At 48.1% G+C, this 8174-nt stretch overlaps 1 pseudogene; it reads left to right on the forward strand.

Moving 5' to 3' along the window:
- Positions 1–3696: 3696 nt before the first annotated feature.
- LOC102452841 (SCAN domain-containing protein 3-like) lies at positions 3697–5921 on the forward strand (annotated as a pseudogene).
- The last annotated feature ends 2253 nt before the right edge of the window (positions 5922–8174 follow it).

Consider the following 8174-nt stretch of genomic DNA (forward strand, 5'->3'; position numbering starts at 1 on the left):
AGTCCTACCTACCTTCCCCCTACCGGGCTGGGGTGCCAGGGGAGGGAGGTGCCTCAGTTGGGACCACATCAGTTGGATTTGGGGGGCTAGAAGAGTTTGGGGGCTTTTTTGAATCTCACTTGTGTGTTCCCTAACTTATTTTTTGTGGGTCACTGACCCCTGACCCAAAACGGGTTCCCTGCTCTTCCCATAAATAAAGAAAAGGCTGAAACATTTGTGCTGGACATATTTTATTTAAAAATGAAGCCTAGCTCACAAGGCCCCAGTTGGGGCCAAGCCCCCATCTGGCCACTGCATCATAATACCCCTGCATCCCCACACACACCTCAGTCCTGAGCCTATCATACACTGGAACCCCCTGTCCTGAGCCTCTCACAGCCCCAGTCTTCTGCCACAACACTACGCACAATCCACACACTGCAAATCTGTGTCCTGAGCCCATCATACTCCCACCCCCCCGACCTGAATTCCTCACACACCCCAACCTGAACTCCTGCACCCTCACATCCACAAGCCTGTGGTTTGCTCAGCACCCCAACCCTCCACCTGACCCCAACGCACTCCAGCCTGGAGCCCCCTTCCTGAGCCAGAAGCTTCTTCTCCACCTCTTCCTGCACCCGAATTCCATCCCAGAGCTTGCACCTGTCACCCCTTCCCACACTCAAATCCCTCATTCCCACCCCAGAGCCTACATATCCTGTCTCAACCCAGGGAGAGTGAGTAAGGGCTGAGGGCAGCAAATGATGGAGGGGAGGGAAACAGAGAGGGTGGGGCCTCTAGAAAGGGGTGAGATGTTGGGGCTTGCCCTGACATTTAAAAAGTGATCTTGGGTGTAAAAAGATTGGAGACCCTACCAATATATATATCTATATCTCAGGGGTCGACAAATTATGGAAAACCCTACTCGCCAGACAAAAAAGGGACTCGCCACCCTCCCCCACAAAAAGTGTTTTTTTAATGGCATAAATTCCTAATAAGAATAAGAACAGTAATTATTAATCAGTTATTAATAAATATCACCCAGGTTATTAATAAATATCTTATAAACCTTTTCTCTCTGTTGCCATGTCTCCTCCCCTTGCTCCATCAGCGCCCCTGGTGCCTGCTGCCCCCCAACCCCTCACCCTCTGCTGTCCTGACTCCTGCCCTTCTCACTGCCCTCAGCCTTCCTGAGACCTGCCCCCCTCCACCAGCCCTTCTCTCCGCCCTGTGCCCACTCCTCCAGTAGCCCCACTCTGATTGTGTGAGCTACCCCTCCTCATCCCCTCTCCTAAAGCCTCCCTCTACACACCTGCCCTGCCTCTCTCCTCTGGTGCTGGTCCCTCCCCTGCAGGTGTCTGCCCTTCTGCTTCACCCCCAGAATTCCTTGGCACCTGCACCCTCCTGGTGCCTCCCCCTTCCCTCACTGCCTCTGCCACCTTTGCTCTCTTTTTCCCTGATACCCACCCCCTCACCACCCTCTGCCCCCGTTCCCCTCAGGCCCCTGTGCCCTCACAGATGCCTTGTTCCATCCCCGCCTTCCTCATGCCCACCCCTTCTTTCAAGCCTTCTCCCAGCACCTCCTCCTTCCCCTCTAGCCCCCAGTGCCCGTACCCTCTCCTCTCCCAGCATCACCCTGTCCCCCCTCCCACTAACACCTCCCCTCCTGGCCTTTTCCTCATTGTCTGCACTTGGCCCCCTGGCATTTGTCTCTCCTGCACCCCGTCCCTTGGTACCTTCCCCTTTCTTCTTCTTCTTCTTCTTCTCCTGACCTCCTCCCCTCAGCACAAGCCCCTTCCCCATATTTTTCCCCTCCCCTCCCTACAGCCCAGCCCAGCCCCTTCCCCTCCCCATGGGCCAGCTCTAGGTTTTTTGCTGCCCCAAGCAAAACATTTCCCCCTCCCCCTTTTTTTGTTGTCTTTTACAAGCTTGCATTTTGCAATGGGTTTTTTTGTTTGTTTGTTTGTTTTCATTTTTTGTCCCAGCATTTTAGCCCTATAAATAGCAAACAGCATTTTCATTCGTTTTCCATAAAGGCAAAGGCGTTTCAAGTGAACTCCCCTTTTCACTCGCTACTGGGTCACAGCAGCCTTTTCCCTGCCCAGTCCAGCCCCTCCCTATGGGCAAGCACCCTTCACTCCCGACCCACAGGGGGAGCAGGGTGCAGGGACAGCACAGAGCCAGAGGGGTGCAGGGAACAGTGGGGGAATACAGGGGTGGCGCAGGGAATGGGAGGCACAGAGCCAGAGGGATGAAGGGATCGGGGGTAGCAGGGTGCAGTGGAGGCACGGGGAATGGGACACGGGGAACGGGAGTGACAGAGGGATCAGGGTCTAGGGGCACTGCAGGGAATGGGCAGCACAAAGCTGGGGGAGCAGGGATCAGGGGGAGCAGGGTGCAGGGTGTAAGGGTGGTGCAGAGCCAAAGGGTCGCAGGGAAGAGGAGAGCAGGGGGTCCGGGGTGCGGGGGAGGCGTGTGGAACGGGTGGCACGGAGACAAAGGGGGGCTGGGGCCGTGGCAAGACTGGAGCCAGCGGGGCCGGCCCTGGCTGTGCCGCGCGCCGCAGCCAGCTCCCAGGGACACGCAGCCAGAGCTGAGCTGCCATGGCCCTTTAAAATCAGCAGGGCCAGGTCACGCCAGCGTCCTGGTGTCCCGCCCTGCTTCCTCGCGCCGGAGCTGCACGCAGGCAGCCTGGTGAGAAGAATCGCCGCACTTCCCCCTTCCCAGCGGCGCTGTGCTCCTCCGCCGGCCGGAGGATCGGATGGGCCCACGCCACCTGTAGTGTGAGCTACACTCGCCAGCTGGAAAAATCTACTCGCCACAGGCGAGCAGGTGAGTGCATTTGTCGAGCCCTGAGTATATATATTGCCTTTCGAAGCGTAGGGGTACCGGTTTGGTTGGCAGGGAGGCCAAAGAACGATGTAGAAGGCAATGGAAATTTTTCAAACTTTCTAGCACTCTTGCAGGAGTGTTTGGGACTGTTCTATCATGGGAGTAGGTAGCTGGTCTTGCGCGGTTACTGGTGGTGGGGTATATATAAGGCAGCACGCGTCCATACATAATAGTAGTAGTAAATAAACACTTGCAATAACTTATCAAAGTAACTTGTGTCCATTAAATGTATTCTAATTGGGAAAATTATTTTTATATATTTTTTTAATTAATATATTATGGCTGCGATTAAGAAAAGGAAGTACAGTAAACTTCCGATAATCCGGGACCTTTGGGACCTTTGGTGCCAGACTATCGGATATGCCAGAGTACCAGGAGGTACTATAAGGGGGCATACTCCCAACCCAATCCCACCCCCCACCTTATGCTTGGTTCCTGGAGCCACCAGTACAGCTGCGCGTCTCTCTGCTGGAGCTGGGACACGTGCACTGAGCGGCTGGCTTCTCAATGAGCTGGCCGGGACACCATGCGCAACCCAATCCCCCTTCCCTCCCCTCCCCTTTCCTTCCCTTCCCTTCCCCAGAGCTAAACACCTCCCCGCCCTTCTGTCACCCAATCCTCCTTCTCCCCCAACCTTATGTCCGGATCCCAAAGCAGCTGCCTGTGCTCAGCAGCCGGCTGCTAGCACGTGTAAGCTGGATGATGTGTGCGCTGGGGACCATGAGTGGAACGGCGCGGGTCACAGCAGCCCAGCCGTGAGAACAGCTGACCTGAGCAGTTCCAGGTTCCAGTTGATGCCGGGCTGGACAACTGGATGCTTGACTAATGGAGTTTTACTGTACAATAAAGCCATCCATTAAGTATGGCTTCACCGTCATGGAAAAAAATGGGATTGATCATCCTCAATGCGTAGTATGCCACACATTTCTTAGCAATGACGCCTTGAGACCTAGTCGTCTTGAGCGACACTTGATGAAGAACCACTGCGCTTTGACAGAGAAACCAGAAGAGTTTTTTGCTGATAAACTTCAAAATTTGAAATGCAAGAAGCTGGACACTACTGGAGCTTTTCATCAAGTGTCGGCCAAAGTGGTAGAAGCATCTTATGAACTGTCATTGCTCATCGCTAAAGCCAAGAAAGCGCACATAATCAGAGAAACTCTTATGAAGCCTTGCTTGTTGAAAGCAATTGATATGGTACTTGGTGTCGAAAGCAAGAAAAAACTGTTGGAAATTTTTCTTTCTGACAATTCCATGAAATGTCACATCAATGAGTTGGTGAAAGATCTTAAACTTCAAATTGTGGAGGCAGTGTTGGCTTCTCCTTTTTTTGCAATTCAGTGCGACAATACCACTGATGTAGCACAATACTGTCAGTTGCTTGTCTACGTTCAATTCATTAACAATGAAACTGTGAAGGAAGAACTGCTTTTTCGAAGAAATTGATGACCACATCAAAGGCTTTTGATATTATGAAAATGATTTCCAACTTTTTTGAAGAAAATAGACTTTCATGGAAGAACTGGATGGGGTATGCACAGATGGTGCTCCAGCAAAGCTTGGTTCTTGCTCTGGATTTGTGACGTTGGTGAAAGAAAAAAAATCCAGCCGTAACCACAATTCAGTGCGTCATACACAGACAAGCATTGGCCACTAAAACCCTTCCAGTATGTCTAGACTACATGCCTCTGCCGACAGAGGCATGTAAAATAGACTACTCGACATAGTCAATGAAACAGGGATTTAAATATCCCCAGCTTCATTAAAATAAAAATGGCCACCGCGCTGTGACAGCTCAGCTGATCGTCGGCAAAGGGCATGAGTCAAGACGTGGCTTGGTCGACAAGGAACACCTTTGTTGACCGCTCCCTTATGACTCGTGACATGAGGTTTACAGGAGCGGTCGACAAAGGCTTCCCTTCTCAACTGATCCGCGTCTTGACTCGTGCGCTGTGCCGATGATCAGCTGAGCTGGCACAGCGCAGCAGCCATTTTTATTTTAATGAAGCTGGGGATATTTAAATCCCCGCTTCATTGACTATGTCAGGTAGCCTATTTTACATGCCTCTGTAGGCAGAGGCATGTAGTCTAGACATAACCTTCCAGATGACCCATGTGACTCACTGAATTTGGCCATCAAAGTTGTCAATTTTGTGAAGAACAGTGCTTTAAATATGAGACTTTTTGATGCTCTTTGCACGGATTTGGGAGCAGATCATAAAAGTCATTTGTTTCACATGGAAGTACGATGGCTTTCCAAAGGTAACATGCTTTCGAGATTATTCGAACTAAAGGACGAAGTGGAAATTTTCCTCAAGCAACAGAAGAAAGAAGAGTTATATCATGCATTTACGGACCAAATGTTTCAACTTTCACTGGCATACCTGGTGAACATTTTTTAATCTTTGAACAACCTCAATTTGAATCTGCAAGGAAACAACGCTGCAAACATTATAGCGTACTATGATGCCATCAAAGCATTTACGGAAAAAATCCAGCTTTGGAAACGTCAAACAAAAGCTCAGACACCTAACTTTTTGTCTTTTCCGACATTTTCATCACTCACTGAAAATGAAGGTTTCCAAGAAGTTTGTAAAGAGGATGTAAAGAACAAAATTGTGTTTCATCTGGACTGCCTTGCTGACGAATTCATCCGCTATTTTACAGACAACGTTTCTGGCAACCCCATTCATAAATTAGTACACAATCCATTCAACATTGATGTTGATTCACTGCCAGAAGTATTTCAAGAACAAGCACTCAGAATAAAATATTATTCATGTGAGAAAGATAATTTCAAAAACACAAGCTTGGAGGAATTTTGGATAAAATATTTTCCAATGTACTCAAAAGTTGGAGAAAAAGCACTACCTATTATTCCATTTTTGTCAACGTACCTCGGTGAAAAAAGCTTTTCAAGTTCAGTCACATTAAAAACAAAACAAAGAAATCGACTGGATGTCGAAAATTATTTGCGTTGCACTCTTTCATCTTTCAAACCTAGGATTTCCCAAATCGTGAAGAAAATGCAGCAGCATCTTTCACATTAAATTCAATTTGTTTCTGCTATTTCATATGTTAAATTACATTTTTATTAAAGTTTTGTGCCAAGAAAAACTATTTGTGCATATTTTTAATTTAAAATAATTTTTATACCAAGTTTTTGTGTTTATTTTTTATTTTAAATTACAAATTGAATTTTTTGTTAAAAGGGAGGTTGGATGATGGCAAAGAAGAGGTGGGGGGCATGAGAGTTTCTCAAAAATCAAAAGGGGGGTGTGATGCCGAAAAGTTTGGGAACTTTTGCTCTGAGGAGTACAGAACGGGAGAGTGGGGCGACAAGAGAGCAGGACAGATTTCCCTTAAAGAGACAGTGTCAGAAACTTACCCAGCAGTAGCCAGCATATCCTCTCTGTGCCATTGTCACACACACCCCAGTCTGTGCTACACACACAGTCATTGTCATATACACATTGCCGCACACACTCGGTGTCACAAAATCTGCCTCTCACACACAGTGTCTCTCTTTCACACTCACACACTGTCTTTGTGTCTCTCTGTACCCCACAGCCCCATCTCTTTTGCCTAAGATCCCCGGAACCAGCCTGCGACCAGGTACCAAAATTTGCAAAGTAACCCTTCCTACAAAAATTATTGCCCACCCCTGACCTAGAGCAATAGGCTTTTTGTCACACCTGTAACACAAACTAAAGTCAATAGAGGCTACGGATACTTAGCACCTCTGACAATCAGGACTTGGGGTACGTCTAGACTACATGCCTCTGTCGCCAGAGGCATGTAGATTAGGCTACCAGACATAGGAAAATGAAGCGGCGATTTAAATAATCGCCGCTTCATTTAAATTTACATGGCTGCCATGCTAAGCCGACAAACAGCTGATCAGCTGTTTGTCAGCTCAACGCGATAGTCTGGACGCGCGGGTGTTGACATCAAAGGTATTTGTCGACCACCCAGGTATGCCTCCTGGGATGAGGTTTACCTGGGTGGTCGACAAATGCCTTTGATGTCAACACCCGCGCGTCCAGACTATCGCGCTGAGCTGACAAACAGCTGATCAGCTATTTGTCGGCTCAGCGCGGCAGCCATGTAAATTTAAATGAAGCGGCGATTATTTAAATCGCCGCTTCATTTTCCTATGTCTGGTAGCCTAATCTACGTGCCTCTGGCAACAGAGGCATGTAGTCTAGACGTACCCTATGTAATGATGTCTTCAGTTTGCTTGTATTGTGTTTGGTTTTAGATATGTTAAAAGGGGGGCTCTAAAGATGATCTATATGAGAAAGGGATGACACGGAAAAGGGAATGAGCAACTTAGCATAAGTCACATGATGGCAGTGCAGTCTGCATCCCCCCCTAGTGACTGGTCAAGCAAAGACATTAATGAATTATCTACAACTGCCAGGAGGCTTACTCCCTTTGCTCAGGCAGCAGGGGTTGGTGGTTTTATGGTGAAATGTCATGGGTTCATGACCGATGGCCGGCATTTATTATATTAGGGAACCAAATGCAGCTAAGAGGGAAAAAACCTGACAAAAACACTTTGCATGCTGCCTTTCTCCCCAGTTTGCTCTCACAGATCTGCCACATTTTCTGCTTCAGAAAAAGCCAGATCCTAACAAACATATGTGACCTGAGGCATCTTCTTTCACACATACAGTCATAAAGAGCATCGCCCTTCAATCATCTTCACACTTACACTTCCCAAGTCACACCTCATCCTCACATCTTTCAACGCTGCTGGGCTGGAGTTCACTGAAGATTAAAGGACAAACTAAAGTCAGTTTCAAAGCAACTCAGAGCCCGTAGCATGTGGGAGAACTCTTCGCACTGAACTTTTTTGTGTGAACATGTTCCTATTATATTCAACAGCCCTTGACAGGGCTGAGAAGTATCACACTCAGCCCAAGGACCATCAAAACAAATCACAGCATAAATGGGTAGAATATCCACTGCAGACCTCTCTGTGGGAAGACAAAGTCTTTTGAAGATAAAGCCAGCAGATGGAAAACACGATGCCTAGGACCTATCAGTGTGATGCAAAAAACTTCCAAAAAAAGTCTTCTGAAAGGGTACGTCTACACTAGCCACCTAGTTCGAACTAGGGAGGCTAATGAGGGCGACTAAAATTGCAAATGAAGACAGGATTTAAAAGCTTCATTAGCATGTTCCCGGGTGGTCGCCATTTTGGAAACTGAGGAGTAACAGCAAATTCGAGTTAGGGGTTTACTTTGAATTCCCATTTCACTGCTGCGTGTAGACGCACGCGGGCAGTTATTCCAAGC

Source organism: Pelodiscus sinensis, chromosome 28 (assembly GCF_052426305.1).
Source record: "Pelodiscus sinensis isolate ZL-2025 chromosome 28, ASM5242630v1, whole genome shotgun sequence".
NCBI classification, from domain to species: domain Eukaryota; kingdom Metazoa; phylum Chordata; order Testudines; family Trionychidae; genus Pelodiscus; species Pelodiscus sinensis.